General features: G+C 53.3%; 1 protein-coding gene across 1 annotated transcript in view; it reads left to right on the top strand.

Moving 5' to 3' along the window:
• Positions 1–16840, top strand: part of Tmem132c (transmembrane protein 132C) — a 230680-nt gene that overhangs the window by 138857 nt on the left and 74983 nt on the right. The window lies entirely within an intron of this gene.

The raw sequence follows: 16840 nt of genomic DNA, 5'->3' as shown, positions 1-16840 counted from the left end.
CCAAAGGTCTATCAATGAAGGAAAGGATGAGCAGACATGGTAGAGCCAAAAATCGGGGTATTATACAGCCATAAAAACTGCAGGCATGCACATCATGCCTCCACACTGACAACCCTAGCTAACACACTATGGGAAGGAGGCCACACAGACACCGAAGCCCTGTGCTATTTCTTGCCTGCTTTTTCACACCTTTATTTCCTGGTTCCCTCGGACCAGATAACTCCAGTATTGAAAATCTTATTCTAGGGACCATCAGGTAGCAGAGCGGATACATCCACCGTGGGGCCGAGGTGCACACACAAATCACACCTCAGTCCTGCAGCATCTTGGAACCTCTCCTGCGGTCCGTCTGGGATGCAGGCAGAGAGGCTTCCTGCCCACTTTGGTGTGTGCCACTAGACCGGCCCTGGGGGTCCATCATCATCACACCTGCAGTAACTCTTTCCTCCACTCACCAGGCTCCCGTGTGACTCCAAATGCCAGCGGATAACTCAGACCCGACGGTCTCCCAGCAGAGTGGCAGACTCAGGGCTGACCTTAAACTCTGCAGAAACCACCCGAGACATGTTGTTCTGCCCTTGGGGACCAACAGGAGGGGCCTCTAAAGCCCTGAGAGGTGAGGTCCTCCGTGAGGTGTGGGCCAGGCAGACAGGGAAGGCAGAGCAACTGTGCGGGTCAGTGGGGGCTGGGAGGAGGAGCTCTGGGGCCCGAGAGACACCTGTGCACCTCACCCTTAACCCGGCCAGGGCCTGGCTTCCGGGTGCACACCTCACTGAGAACCTCACCTCTCAGGGCGTCCCTGGGTACCAGGTCTGCCTCCCTGAGGGGGACAAACTCCCCAGGGGCGGTGGCAGCCTTTGTCACTGTGCACCCCAGGCATGGTGCCGGGCACCCAGCTGATGAGTCCCAGGGTGCCATCCGTGGAGGCTGTGGGTTCCATTGCTATTCCTGCAAAGAGAAGAAAAGAGAGATCCTCCAGGGAGACCGGTCCTCCCTGGGTCCTCCCAGGCATCTCCGGCTCGCCCCACTTAACCAGTCGTGGAGCTCAGAAGCCGTGTGAATCGGAGGCCGGGATAATGGCCCTGCCATTACCTCTGCATCGTGCAGACGTGAAGGCAAAGTGCGTCTCATTATTCAGGCTTTCAGCAGAGATGGCCTCGCGCCAAAATGGTGCCATTAACTCCGGGGCGGGCGGCCCTGGAGGCTCCCTCCTTTAATAATAACATCCGTACAGGACGAGGAGTCCTTAGAGGCTCTCGCAGCGGGTCTGCTCCATCAGGGGCCGCCTTAGCTATGCATGAGGCTTTCAGGTCGAGAGACTGTGAGCAGGATGTCAGTTTGCAAGTCAGGAAAATCCTCCCGGCAGCGCTGCTCGGGTGGGGCATCCCAGACGGCACCTGGCCTGCTCAGCTTGCAAGGCGCTGGGCTTCCGAGGACCCTTCACGTCCTGGGGTCTCAGCGTATCCATCCTAGGGTGAAGCAGGGACCTCTAACGGTGCCCACCAGGACTTCTGTGCTGCTGACAGCGCCCTCTGGGTGGAATATTAGCTGGGTGGAATATTTCAGGGACACAGCAGCAGGGCTGAGGGTCGCAGGGGGGACGGCCCTGAGCAGTGCCCCGCCTTTGCTTCCCCCTCCTCTGTGTGACAAGGCAGCTCTGTCCCCTCCTCGTGCCACGGGGCGGGGGATGGAAGCCAGGTGGACCAAGCCTCCCACCTGTGGTCACACGGCCAGTGGCCCGGGCCCAGTGGTGGAGCCCTGGCTGCTCTGGATCAGCCTCAAGCCATGGCGGTTCGTGACAGAGACACCAATCATTTTGTTCTCCATCCTGGTTGCTGGGGCCGGGGATTTGGGGACGATTTGGCTGGAGGTCACAGACCCTCATGATTGCAAACAAACAATGGTACTGGGGTCAAAACACGGGGCGCTGGAGGCTGTCTCTCCTTTCTCTCCATCTCTCCCTCTGTCTCTCTCTGTCTCTCTCTCTCTGTCTCTCTCCCTCTCTCTCTGTCTCTCTCCCTTTCCCTCTGTCTCTCTTCCTCTGTCTCTCTGTCTCCCTCTGTCTCTCTCCTCCCATCTCTCTGTCTCTCTCTCTCTGTCTCTGTCTCTCTCTCTCTCTCTCTCTCTCTCTCTGTCTCTCTCCCTACCCCTTCTCAGTCATGACAGGCCCCTTCCCAGGGTCTCTCCTGGGTCAGTTTCTATGGCAGCTTTGGGCTCCATAAGCAAGCCCGTTCCAGGCCAGTGTAGCAGCGGGGTGGCCTTCCATGACTGCACCCCAGAAATCCCACACCATTGCTCTGATGTTTTATGTCCCAGCCACAGACATCACCCTGTAACTGCTTGAATTAGCACCAATGTGCACTTTAGTGGGGCACAGCTGAAATTTTAAGATCTAGAGAAGAAAGCCATGTCCTTGCGGTTGTGTGCAAGGGTTTGACCAGCTGATCCTTCGCACAGGACCAAATCACCTCCCAACTTAGGCTTTTGGAGGAGAGCTCAAGGGCAGAACTCTGAGGCACTGTCTGCGTGCTTCGATTCTTGGCTTGTTTGGTAGGAAAAGCTCCAGAAATGTTGGGGTGCAGTGGGGTAGGGCGGATCTTTGCAAAATCTGTGAATCCCTCAGATGATGGGGGTCTGTGTCAGGTTTCCATCCGGGGCCACCTCCCAGGGCTGCCAACCCCAGCAGGCCAGCAAGCCCAAGTCAGCAAAGACTTCAGGGGCTCTCTTCATTTGGAAAGGCGTGAAGCCCTTCTCCGCTGACAAGCGCCTGCAAAATAAACACAGTCCTAGACATGTGTGTTGAAAGGGAAAGGGACTCCCGGGACCCTAGGGATTTTTCTGTGGGTCACTGCCCTGCACTGGGGACAGAGAGTCATTGTGATGGGAGCTCAAGGTCATCCTGCCCACTCTGGCACAGCTCTATCCAGTTTGGTACTTGTAGGCAGCAACGCATCGGCTTCACAGGGACACTGCTGGGGTGTGGCTCTGTAACACCAGCATCCTAGGTCACCGTGGCGACACAGTTTGCTCAGTGGAGCACCCTAGGGGGTTCATGTGTCCCATGGGGGGAAGTGACAATTCTCCTGCAGGGAAGGGGCATGGGGCAATGTGGCTGTCTGCATGGATACAGCCCCAGCCAAATCCCCGTCCTCCTGAGCCCCAGATGGGACGGATTTCTTCCTGAGACATTTTCCACATCATTTTTATGAGTCGACTGCCAAAATACAGCACACCTGCAGTAAGGGGACCTGTGTCCCGAAGGGCACAGCAATGCTGGTGTCCACCGAATGGATGGACACCTGGTGGCCAACACCCAAGATCAGGAATGGTGGGTCCTCTGTGGAGAGCAGGCAGGGTCTGTGCATTGTGGTCCTGAGTGTGGGGGGGGTCTTTCTTCAAAATGAGGCAGGTGGGCTCCCTGAATCCCATTCAAGGCTCAAAACTGTCTTGCAGTTAAACAGAGCTAATCTGGACTGGTTTTCTGGTGGTCTCTGTCGTTGACACAGCAGGAGAAATATAGGCAGAGGCCAGTCACAGGCCCAGGAAGCTGATCCTTACAGCCTCAGACAGGTCTCATGGCCACCAAGGCCTGGAACTCAGGGGCCGGAGCGAAGCCACGCTGGCCCGGGCCAGGTCGATGTTTCTCTGTCTTTGTGGTGTGCAGCGTTCAGTGCAGGGCGGTCAGTGTCTTTGCAAGTTGTTATTTACTGGCTTTTGTTGATGGATCCCAAAAGCAGCTTCCTGTAAAACCTTGACGGGCACCCACATGATGGCAGAGAAGCTATGCACACTGGCCATCTGCAGTGGCCTGGCCCTTGGTGACCAATTCTTCCAAGAGAGACGATTTCCTGTTGCTTTAAATAAATAAAAACAGGACAGCAGTTACAAGGTGCCATCTCCTGGTCCTGCGTCTCTCAGTCCTGTGCTTTCGGGCTCTCTGGGCCATGCTGTCTGATGCCCACCTCACCCCCTGCACCCCGTACCTGCGGTCACCTGTCCTCCCGAAGGCCCCGTGAGCATTGTCTGCACCACCAGTGTCGAGCTGGTTCCCACCAAGCCAGGCAGCCCAAGGGGCTAAGCCAGAGTCCTGCTGTCCCCAAGCAGGGGCAAAGACACTGGCGGGCACGGAGGTGGTGAGCGGGAGGGCACCTCTGCCCAACGGCCTGTGCCCACCGCATCCTTACCTCGCACTGGCACTGGTGAGTGCTTGTCACTGCCACTGCCTGCCTGGCGAAGGGGTAGTGGGTGCCAGTGGGGTTGTTCCGAGCAGCCCAAGCCCAGGTGTGTGGGCAGCAGGCTGTGCTGGGCGTTCTCTCCCCTCTGCCCTGCAACTCAAGGTGAGGCCAGGAAAGGTGCTGTTAACACACACTGACCGCCTGGGGGCGCCCTGGGGTTGACCGCCCTGTCCCATTTCCTCCTCCCCCTCCCCTCCCCTCCCTCCTCTCCTCCTCTGCTTCCTCCTCCCCCACTTTCTCCTGCGCCCTCTTCTTCCCTTCTTCTCTCGGTTCTGACTTTTCTGCTTTGGATGAATTTAAGCGTGGATTTCGACATCCACCCTCCTAACGTGAGCACTGACCTCGGTTCCTTTGTGCCCCACCCGGGCAGTGAGGCGGGCGTCAGAGTCAGCACCCAGGACCTGCATCTCATGCGTCCTCTGTCTCTTTCTGGCCCTTGCCAGTGGGTCACCGCTGTCTTCCCGTGCTGGGAGGGGACTGCTGCCCCTTCCTTGCCTGGGGTCAGTGAGACAGGACACAGCAGTCCAGGGCTCACCACTACCCTCAGGACTTGATCCCTCCTACCACCCTCTTGCATCCTGGCCACGGGAGCCTTTTCCCTCAGATCTGTGTCCTCATGGTCTAATATGGATGCTTTAGCTCCGTGCATCAAACACTCACTTCTATCCCTTTCTTGTGCCTTTTAACGTCAGTGAAACTATCCCTGTGAGTTCTGAGGTCCTGCAAGCAAAGCCTCCCTTGTCCACTTCCTTCCTCCAGCCGAACAGAGCTTTTGAATCTCAGCTGGAAATGAGACTACTCAGAATAAAGACAGCACCTCCCTTCTCATGGATATGAGATCAAGGGATATGCGCTGTTTTCAGGTCATATCCTCCTAAGGTGTGCATCTGTGGACATTCCGCTCACCCACTGGCTGGGATGCAAATACAATGGCAGGTGCTGGAGCAACCATCTTAGATCCAGGAATTTTAAGCTCAGTGCATGACATTTTAGAGCAAGACAATTCTTCGTTGGCAGTGGGGTTGTGCATATCGTAAAACTTTTAGCAGCAACTTTAGCTGCTATTCAATGCATGCCAAGAACATGTGCCTCAACTGATCATCAGGAACTAGTCCCAGACTTTGTCAAATGTTCTCCAAAAGACAAAATTTTCCCAAGTCTCAAAGCTGGAGAGTCATCTTCAAATGGGCTGTCTTTGTCCAAAGAGGTGGAAGGCACGTGTGTGTGTGTTCAAGTGTGTGTTTCTACACGACTTTATCACAGTAGCATGGACAGCATGCCCAGCCATTCCAGCCCTTCCTCCTGGTGACACAGGGTGGACGGCATTCTCAGAGCCAGAGAGAAACCCCACTCTGATCTGGGTGGCAAAGGAGCCGGGCTGACCCCAGATCACAGTGAGAGCCTGGCTAGATTCCTCTGACTCTGTGCAAATCCACGGTCCATCTGGGCAAAGGCAGGAGCCCTGAGCCATGTCCGAGAGCGGGGCCTTGCACACAGACGCACTTTGCCTGTGTAGCTTTTTAAACTCCTGGTAATTTTTAAAATATTAGCATTTCATTTCTCAAAATCCCATCATGATGGCTTATTTTAATAAGTCACGGGGGAACTGCCACTGCGTGGCCAGGGAGGTGCAGACCGCCATGGAAAGGCTGTGGCCTGGCACATGGCTTGGCACCTGGGGCGGCTCTGAGCTTGAGATGGTGCACACACTCTGTACCTGAGGGCTGTGGGTGTTGGAGTCCTGCTTGGGACGTGCCCACGGTGTCTAGATCTGCTCTCGGCAAGGCCAGCATCACGCATGGCCTCCTCCAGGACAACACCTGGATCGCCATCCCTTCAGTCGGCTCCACCAGCTCCCCTGTGTGGCTCACCTTCTGCCCGCCTCCCGCAGACATCGCTCTGCGTGAGTGTGGAGTGCAGGCTTGGTGGGTGGAGCTGTCCCCACTGCCTCCCGCATACCACCGCCTTGTCTCGGGGTGGGAAGAGCTCGCTGGCTGTGCCTGCATGGAGATAGCTTGTTTCTAGCCTCCTTGGTGGACAGAGCTGGCTAGAATGCAGCTGGCAGAGACAAAGCTGAGCAAGAGGAAATAAACCATCCCAGAGGAGAAACACTGCCCGAGCCGGCTGACAAAAGACCCCTGAGTGGCCACAGCTGGTTAGAGCAGATGGGAGGATGTGCTGCTCGGGGCTGCAGGGAGGGGGCGCTGGGTAGTGCCGAGCTTCAGTTTGGTAAAATGAAAAACCTCTGGAGGGGTTGAGGTGAAGGCCACACCAGAGACTGAATTTAATGTCCCTGAACTGCAGCTTAAAATGCTCCTGGCCTGGGATGGACCTCAGGATACAGCACGCGGCCGGCCTAGGGGCCCCCTGGGCTCAATTCTGAGTACCACGCCAAGGTTGGTTTTTTTTCACTCAAATGCCAACTTTTTAAAAAATTTTAAAGTGAAAAAAAATTTCAAAACAAAATAATAGGAGAAAACAGTGGTTAATACATTGCATACTGTTATTTTCAAAGTAGTTTACTCAGTGCAAAAGATATAGGCATGCAAAGTTTTCCAGACAACACAATCCTTTCTCTTCAGTGGACTAAGAAACAGATTGTCTTAACTATCTTGTGTATATATTTTTTTCCTTTTTCGTTCCTCCTTTCCCCATCCAAGTTTGTCTCTCTCTCTGAACAGTTCCCCCTATTTCACGGATCCGTGGTGCATTTGGGAGAGCATGCCAGGTTGACCAGGAGTCTGACCTGTTTCCCTTATGTGATGCAGAGTGGACAACCTGTGTACAAAGGAGGCCAATTCACCCTCCCAGTCTTGACCCAGCGCTGGACATGAGCAGGGCTTGCTCTGTGGCTTACGGACCCTGGAAACTGGCCACACACCTCAGTGTCCGGCCAGAAACCTTGCTAAAGAGTAAAATCGAAGAGCAGCCATGCTGGCAGCCTGCTGCACTCCTGAGCCAGCAGCCTGAGCTTGGGACGGGCACCAGCCCAGCTGCATGGCGCAGTGGCCCTGAGCAGGACCCTGGTGGAGAGCGGGGCTTTGTCATCCAAAGGGAGGGAGTTCCCACGTGTGAGGCAATGGTGTCCTTCTGCTGGGGGCATTTCGGGAAAAGCTGGGTAATGCATGGAAACACCAGCCTGGTCCCTTTGTGACCTCACAGCACTGTCGGTGTCACTGTGACAAGCACGGTGGCCAGAATGCTCTCCCAGGACACGTGGCTGTCATCCGAGCTGCAGGAGCCTCGAGAGCCGCCCACTACCCCCTGCCCGCTCGCTGTCCACTGCCCACTGCCTGCTGCCCGCTGCCTGATGCAGCTCGCATGTGTGCTGTCTCCTGCGCCTCTGGAGATTCTCGATCTTGGTCCCCCTTCCTCCATCAAGAACAGAGCTTGAACCCCAAAGGTGAACTGTAGGGTGGAATTCATCACAGAGGTGCTGCAAGCCGTGCTCTGTCCATCGGGAGACGACCGACCACGCGTGACGCATGGCGCTCGGTGGCTGCGGGCACGCGTGTGGGTGAGACATCTTCCTGAACAGGCCAGGTGTGGGGCCCTTCCGCTCGCTCTCCCATCTTCTGATGGAAAGGGCATGTGTTGCAGCCACAGGGGCCCCGCAGGTATTGTGTCAGAGCTCTATAAATACATGGGCTGTGGGGCAAATGCCAGCTGTCCGCTCACCCAGCCGAGAAATACTGCTTGTCAGGGCGCCCGGGGAAGCATATTTATCCTGCTCTGCCCGCAGAGCTCTGAGAATGAGGGACGGCCCCTCCTTGAGGAGCAGTGGCTCAACTGCCCTTGCCAGGAGCGGTCACAGCCGTGCCCCATCTGGCATCAGCCTAGGGGGAGCTGGCCAAGCCCACCATGCAAGTCCCTTCTCGCCCAGCATCGAAACGGTGCCTGATGCCAGGCGGAGAGGCCCCAACCTCGGAGAAGCAGAGCCCACCCCAGGGTGCAGCGGGACAGCTGGTCCTTTCACAGTCCGTCTCCAGCCAGGGCTTCTCTGGACCCTGAGTCACACAGGGAAGACCACCGGGTGAGCCCAGAGCACGGGCCCTTTGGTGGGAAATGCTTTTCCACCGTGCATCCTCCTCTCTCTTTTTCCCCCCCTCTCCAGCCTGAGCAGCATCCCCAGCCCTGTTTTTAGTTTTTGTTTTGATGCGGGGTCTTGCTAGGCTGCTAAGTTGTCAGGATGCAAGGGCTGGGCTCGAACTTGTGATCCTCCTGCATCTGCCTCCCAGAGTAGTGGAATTGTCAGTATCGCACTGCTTAAAGCAGTCCCACGCCCGCTGCCCAACTTCCCAGCAAGCTGGGAGAGGGTCACAGTGCAGCCCCTCTGGAGGCTCTGGGACGGCTCTGCCACAGCTGAGAAAGTTGGGCGGCACAATGCCTGCAGGGTTTGGAAAGCAGTGGTGGGGGAGACCTGAAGCTTCAGTGTGGGTCAGCACAAGGAAGGGAGGAAATGCTCCTGGGTATCAGGGATCCAGGACAGGCCGGATGCTGCTGGCCCAGCCGGGTACGGGCTGTGAGCGCCCTGCTCTGAGTGATTAGGAAGACATCTGCAGGGCCTTGCTGGGGAGAGCACAGGGAGACTCGAAGGGCTCCCTCATGGCCATGGCCCAGCAGGTCGGCCTCGTCAATATTGATGCCCCAGCTGCCACGAGCCGGCCTCCCCTTGCCCGAGCCGTCTCCGGGGCAGTGCACAGGCCTGGAAGAAGTTACTTAGGGCAGCATTAGAGCGAGCTGCATGGGCTCTGCCCTGTTTGCTGTTTATTATTAATGCGTTCTGGGCACTGCGGCTCTGGACTGAGGGCCGTCTTGGCGTCCATCAAGTCAGTGGTGGTGTGCACCTGTGTACACGTGCGTGCATGTGAACCCATGAAAGGACCCTCCCTCCTGTCCTGGAGAAGCACGGTGTCTGGAGAGCATTTCTTGGCTCAGGGATGGTTGCGTGATTGCTGGGACTGCCAGGATTTCAGTTCCTGGGCCGATGAGTGAGTCTCTGCACACTGGCCCTTCCGGGGCTGAGCATCTTCTCTCAGCCACTCCCAACGGGCCCCGAGCACTGTCCCCTCACCCTGGGCAGCACTCACCGGTCTGGCACTGTCCTCCCAGGAACAGTTTGCAGGGGACTGTGGTGGCACAGGACGACTCTGTCTGCACTAAACATTGCAGAGCCCGGGCTGCCGTTGGAAGGTTGAGCTCGCCACACAGTGGGGCTGGTCTGAGCCAGCTGGAAAGAGACACTGAAGACCAAAGAAAACACCCTGCTCAAGACCAAGAGCAGACAAACCCAGACCGTGGACAGTCTGCGAGACAAGTGATTTCCTATCTCAAAATCTTAGTGAGAGGCCATCATAAAAAACACCAAAGGTGTAGCTCATAGGAGTGCGCGCCTGGGTCCAATCCCCGGCCCGCCTGCAGCCAATTCTATTAAAGAGGGGAGATGTTTTAACAGCAAAAAAATAGCTGTGAGCCTCTAACAACCAAATGCTACTGAGACTATTACTTGGATTCTCCAATTTTGCAAACATTATCTTTGCAATAATTAGAGAGATTCTCAGGGCAGGAGACTGGTAATTCTGTTTTATCTCAGAAGCCCCTCCCACGGCCCGCATTCTGCTGCTCATCCAGCTCCACTGGACTGAGAAGGGAAGGGCGGTGCGTGCCCTGTGTTTGGAGGTCAGGTGCCAGGTGTGTGGTGTACAGGACAGAAGGGCAGGGAATGGGTGCGAGGGTCTGGGATGTACAGACAAAAGCATTCTGTGTGCACAGCAAGATCTGCACGCAGACCGATTGTGATTTGCAGAGGATGAAGTGGAATTCCCAGGCGTGATCCTGGGTTTGTTTTTCTGTGCCAATTGCCTCTGTAACACTATCCTGGAGAGCCCGTGATGGGGTGTTCTAGGAAATGCTCTGGGGAGAGCCCTGACTGGTTGCCCCTGCCGGCTGCTGGGGTGTAGACGCCCACACCATCGCCAAGATCAGCTGCCAAAACAGTGTCCAAACACAGAGCTGGAGGAGGCGTCTGGAACCCTCCCCACTCCAGAACTTTCTGACACACACAGAGACACGGGAGGCTCAGGATTCTGGACACACACCACACAGTGCATAAAATAACCAGGAAATGAGGTGTTCTGTGCATTTGTTATATGCACGTGTTTGCTTCTTACATAGATTACGCCATCGTAAGTGGGTGTGATTTATATTGGACTAGTTGCTGTGTTTAACCAGCTTGCAAAATTCCTAAAGACCTAGCATCCCACTGAGCTCCCACCGAACTGCATGGATTGGCCTGAAGTTTCCAGGGAAAGAGACTGACAGGGTCACAAAGCAGGGGAGATCTCAGGTGCAAACCTAGGAGGATGCGGCCCTGATGTTTGTCTTGTGTGTGAGCCTCCTCTGTGCAAAGATTGGGGTCCAGGGTGTGGCACATTGCTGGGGACCGAAAGAGGGAAAATAAAGAAGGGGACCTGAAGCAGCAACGGCGCTCTGGAAGCCGGCTGCCCCTCCACCCGGCCTGAGAGCTGATGGATGCCGTCGGTGAGGTCGTTGTGAGCAGCCGAGATCAACACAGACTTGAGGCGGCAGCAGGCAGTAGCCAAATGGCGTCATTGTCGGATGAGCAAACGGAAGGTGAAAAAAGACGCTGCGGTGGGAAAGCCTCTGGCTGCATGCAGCTGTCTGCACAGCTCCAGTGGACGGAGTGCAGGCCCTCCCTGCATGCACACGCACGCACACGCACGCACGCGCACGCACGCACACGCACGCACACGCATGCACATGACAGGTTCACACACAGAACTTCGAGAAACCACAGCGGCAATCCCATAACCTTCCTCATGATCTTGCAATCAGTCTGCACCCCTTAATTCTTGGAGTCTCTTTGTCCATCAAGAGCGCCAGGAAATCTCCGTTCAGGTGATGTAAAGATCATAAAGTGTAGTACCGTGAACAGGGTACCGGGTGCTGGCCTGGAAAAGGACACTGAGCCCAGGCTGCTTGGCGGGGCCCAGCTCTGGAAGTCGCTGGCGGAGCAGGGGGACCAAGTGAAAGGGGTCCTAGTGAGAAAAAGGAAGCCGGAAACCGTTGTCCGTACTGCACTGCGGCATCCCTGCCGTGGGCAACTTCTCCCCGTGGGCTCCAGATCGCACGGACACCGTTCTTGCAGTGTGGTATGCACGCTGGCACAGAAATGCCATTTTGTGAGCTCTGTGAACAGTTTTTCTTCTTACACTGTCCCATTTATTGTAACGTGCATTTGGAGGAGAAAGCTGTGTTGTTCATCATTGCATCTACAAGCACATGGCTCCTTTTTGGAGCAACTTCTCTATGGTGAGCAGAGAGAGGGCTGTAACTTAAAGAAAAAGAAATAAATTGTGGCAAGTGTGCAGACAGGCCACAGTGTAGGGTGGGAGCTGAGTGGCAAAGCTTAGGGGACCCAAATGGACATTTTGACCTCCCTGGTACATATCTGACCTCCTGTAAGGCACCCTCAGCTCCCAAAGCCCACAGAGGTCAGGGTCACGAGCACGGCAACATGTCTGCCGTTCTGCTAACTTGGGCACCCTAATCCACTAGTGCTCTGGGCCACGCAGCCCACCCAGCTCTATGAGGCTGGGAAAAGACACAAGCAGCTTCCTCCCCGCACAGCCTTGCCCAGCCCTCACTGCTGGGCTGCAGACACACTGCCTCCGAGGGGAGCTCAGTGGGGTTTCCTGATGCGGCCCCCAGCACTGAGCTGGTGGGGAGCCCTGGGCTGGCAGGCTGGGAGCTACAGATGCAAATCTGTGTGCAAATCTGTCTGCCTGGTGCATAGTTTGCTTGGTGGCAGCTGCTCCAGGGGCCCAGCTGGTCGGATAAGTTAGTTATCTGGGCTTCTTTCCTTTAACCTTGGCCCCTGCATCGTGTGCCAGCAGGGCCATAACAGAGCGCACAGCCTGGGTGCCAGAAATGGATTGTGCCTCTGTCCTGGGGTGGGAAGTGACATCAGATTACTGGCAGGGTTTCCTCCTGGGGCTGAGAGGGACAGGCCGTCCCAGACCCTTGTTCTTGGCTTGCATATGGCAGTTCACCCTTCTGGACCCTGATATCCTCCGAGACCAAAGTGTCACCCCGTTGTGTGTGCGACCAGATGCCATGTGTGACTCACTCCCAGCCACACAGGTTTGGTCAAGCTGGACTTTCGGTCCATCTGTCCAGCAGAGCTATGAACATTCAGCCAACTTCTTCCAGACTCTGCAGTTTGGGGAGGGAGAAGTCAAGGTTGGAGCCGTTCAACAACCCAGGTATCACCGTAACTGTGCTTCTGTTTGCCACACAGGTGCAAAAATTAAAGGCTGATTAACATCAGAATTAAAATCTGATTCATGTTTCTTCTACACCTTGATTTTTATTAATATGTGTTTGCGGTACATAATGATTATATTCAGAGTGGAGAGCTTGCACGGGTGCACAACCCCTCTGAATTCGTGTCACACCTTCCCCCCTCCGACCTCCGCCATCTCTTGGACCCCTTCCCATTTGCAAATGGTCTGTTGCCCTGTTTCCTGTTATCCATCATATATTTTGCTCTCTTGTTTATTTATGCTTTGAGTTTCTCATGTAAGAGAAGCTGTACAATATTGAAGGTGATGGTCTAACTGTTTCATTTAACACGGTCTCAAGGTGCATCCATTTGCCTAGAAACATTTCAAGCGTATCCTTCTGAGTAGTATTCTATCATATAAAAAAAGCTGCATCTTTACCCATTCATTAGCTGATGGGCAGTTGGGTTGTTTCCAAGATTTAGCTATTACGAATTGTGCGGCTATCAACTTAGGTTTCTATGCATCACTGTGTGAGGATGTTTTTAATTCTTTCAGGAAAATACCAACAAGGAGAATGACTAGATCAAATGAAACCTATAGTCCTAGTTTTTTAAAGAATCTCTACACTGGCTTCCATGTGGTTGCACCAGTCTACACTCCCACCAACAGTGGAGAAGGTCCCTTTTTCCCCACAGCCTTTCCAGCATTTGTTATTGGTTGATTTCTTGACAACACCTATTCTCTCTGAAGTGAGATGCAATCTCAGCATTGTTTTAATTTGCACCTCTTGAATGACCAATGATGTTGAATATTTTTTGTATATTTAGTAGCAATTTCTACTTTTTCATCTGAGAAGTATCTATTCATTTCAGATGCCCAATTATGGATGGTGTCTTCAAATTTGGGAGGACCCTGATTTTTTTCCCAGTTCTAAATATATTCTAGATAGTGGTCCCTTGTCTGCAGGACAGCTGGAAAAAAAAATGTTTACCCACCCTGTAGGTTATCTCTTCAGTCTTTCACTGGTTTCTCTTGCTGTACAAAAGCTTTTTAATGAGATGAGATCCCAGTTGGTGATTCTTTGTGATATTTCTTGTGTGATTGTGTTTTGTTCATAAAGTCTTTATCTACATAAATGTCTTCAAGAGTTTGTAGAGGATATTTTAGATCTAAATAGGTCTCACACCTAGACCCCAAAGTCTCGCATCCATCTCACAGGTCTGAGTCAGTCTCCAAGAATCATGATTGCAACATTGCCCAAAAGTCCAAGTCCAAAGTCTCCTCTGACACTTAAAATGAATCTCAGCTTTGAGCTCTTGTAAAAATGAGCAGAAAAGTTGCATACTTTCAACATACATACAGGAAGAGAAGTACATGGGAGGAGTACAAAGCTAGAGAAAAAAGGCCACACCAAAACAAAGTCAAAACTCAACCAGACAAATACTAAATCCTGAAGCTCCATTCCTGGGCCTTTCCAGTTACTGCCCACATGGACGCTGTCTCAAGCTGACTCTGCTCCTGACTGTGGCTTTCCTGGATAAACATTCCACATTCCTGACACCTATAACAAGGTCTCAGTTGAATCCTTGACTTCCCTCTTCACAACTGTATGGACTGTCCCCTCTAAGACTTTCTCTAAGGTCTCTGACCCTGCCACACACTTCCTGACCTCACTGGCCTCCTTTTGAAATCTGGGTAGAAGCCCTCATGCCCTGCAACGCTTGCATTCTGCATGGCTGCAAAATCATCAGCACCAAAGTCTGCCGCCAGCATGAGCAGAAGCCAGGCCCCCTTGGGCCATGGCTATGGTGACTTCCAAATGCCCAAGCATAATGAAACAAATCCTGGGTCAACAACTTTCTAGGCTGGCCTGTGCAAATAGACGCCCAGCACTCAAAGCAAAGTCTTTCAAAGAGGGCCAATGCTCATATCTGGATATTGCTTCAGCAAAGCCTTATCCACTCACAGGAGGGGCTTTGGGGAAGCTGGGCTATGAGTGTGTGATACTGGATTAGTTCACCAATGAGCTTACAGCTGTGTGTGATGTCGTGGAGCGAAGCCTGATGGGAAAAGGAGGTAGCCTGGAATGGTTTACATTCCTTCCCCACCCCGATCATGTGCTTTCTCCTCCGCCATATTCCTCCACCCTAGTACCCTGCCTCTAAGTCAGCTGACTATAGACTGAAACCTCTACAAACTGTGAGATAACATATATTATCCTTCTTTAATTTGTGGGTATGAGGTATTTTGTCCTAGTAACAAGTAATATACGGAGTTCTCACTTTTACAACGTTGGCCCTACCATGAATAGAGCCTAGCCAATTCCTGAGATGCCCTCAAAGCATCTTTCTGATTGCCCAGGTGCAAAGCACTTGACTTCCTTTTAATAGCATGAATGTCTTCAACATTCAAGCCTTCCCTAACCTTGGCTTTACGGATTTATTTCTGATGGAACGGCAATATTTCAAATCCTTCTCTGATCTTTGTTCCCAGTTTTCACTCTAAATCTGGTTAAATGCAGCTAGTCTAAATGCTCACTGAATTGAAATTTCCTCCACCAGATAAACTAGCCATCTGTCACCTCACACCAGCCTCACACAGTCTCAGACCATAAGCAAAGCATGGAATGTTCTTTAGCAGATTGCAACACACATGGCCTCTAGTCCAGTTCCTCCTGCTGTCCTCACTGCTATCTGAGACCTCCTGAGCCTGGCCCCAACTGTCCACATTCCTGTCATCATTCTGATTATTGGAGGTCTGAGCTGACCTGCCCATTAAGATCATCTTACAGATTTCTAAGGATGCTCCATTCTGTTTCTATAACCTTTCCTATAACCTGCTCCTTCTGCAGCCCAACTTCAAAGGTTTCCTAACCACATTACCAGGTACATCCACAGCAGTGACCCCATTAACAGTTTCTATATTAGTCAGTTTTCTGTTACTGTGACAAAACATCTGAAGAAATAAACTTGAAGATAAAAGACTTATTCTGTCTCTTGGCTTAAGATGTTCCAGGCCATGGTCACTAGGCTCCATGATTTCTCAGCTTGTGTGAGGCAGACTTCATAGCAAGAGGACATGGCAAACTGTCCTCTGGACTCCCAGCCGGTGATATTTTGGGAGATGGTGTAATTTTTAAGAGACGAGATCTAGTTAGAGGACGTTGGTCACTGGGATCATGACTGCAGGTCATGCGGGGCCCCTGCTGTTTCCTCTACCCCTCTTTGCTTCCTGGCCACTCTGAAGCAGAAGGTTTCTCCACCACACCTTCCCCACACCGCCAAGTGACCATGCCTGCAGCCAGGCGCCAAATAAACTCATCCCCTCTTAAACTGATTTTCTCCATGACAGAAAACTGACTGACACAGAAACTGAAGGTCTAGCCTGAAGGATAAAGATCTAGAAATTCCCATGTTAAGCCCACTTAAGTCAGGGGGTCCCTAGCTTTCTATTTTTTTTTTTTTTTGTCTTTTTCCTTTTTATTGGTACCAGGGATCGAACTCACGACTGCCTGCTTGCAAGGCAGGCGCTTATGCCACTGAGCTAAATCCCCAGCCCCCTAGCTTTCTATTTTGTACCCCAATTCTCACCTCTGCCGGGTGGCTCTGGGCAGATCGTAGGTCCAGGCTGTCGCCCTTTTGTGTAGAGAAAGGAGCCCTGTTCTCACCTGGCTGCTGCATAAACACACTTAGCTCTGATCCTCTTCACCTCGGTCCTCACCCACCCCACCCCTTTTAGACTCAGCCGGCACCCCAGTTCCTGAGGAGGACTCGGTGCACAAGTCATCCTGCTTCTTAGCTTTTCTGGATGACAGGGTATGAGAAGTTCTGCGGATTCATTTTCCCACACTGCACCTGCTTCCTGGTGGCCCAGATCTGCTGCTGCAGCAGCGCTGATGTCTCTGAAAACGGCCCCTCTGCTCCTGTAAGGAGCACTGCAGGGAGAGGATCCATTCAGATGGGCTCAACCCGCCGTGTTCCTCCCCAGAAGCTCTGTGCCTTCTGCTGGTGCCCTTGACCTTAGCGGCCTTGGGGGACTGTGGTGCAGAACAGGCTGGGCATTGCCCCGTGGCAACAGCTGGTGTTTATGAAAATAGTGTCTGTAAGGTACAACCCTAGACCAGGCTTTCTCAATCCTGACACCTCAGACCGGGCATTCTATGATGTGGGGTGCCCCTGGTCATGCAGGCTGTTTAGCTCATTCTGGGCCTGCATCCACTAGAGGTCTGCACCTCACTGCCTTCCAGATGTGACAGCCAAAAATGTCTCCAGACATGGCCAAAGGTCCCTGCAGGACATT

Source organism: Cavia porcellus, unplaced genomic scaffold (assembly GCF_034190915.1).
Source record: "Cavia porcellus strain 051 isolate PalLab524CR breed Dunkin Hartley unplaced genomic scaffold, mCavPor4.1 scaffold_16, whole genome shotgun sequence".
NCBI lineage: Eukaryota > Metazoa > Chordata > Mammalia > Rodentia > Caviidae > Cavia > Cavia porcellus.
The sequence above is the reverse complement of the archived record's forward strand: the minus strand, read 5'-3'. Positions and strand labels throughout refer to the sequence as shown.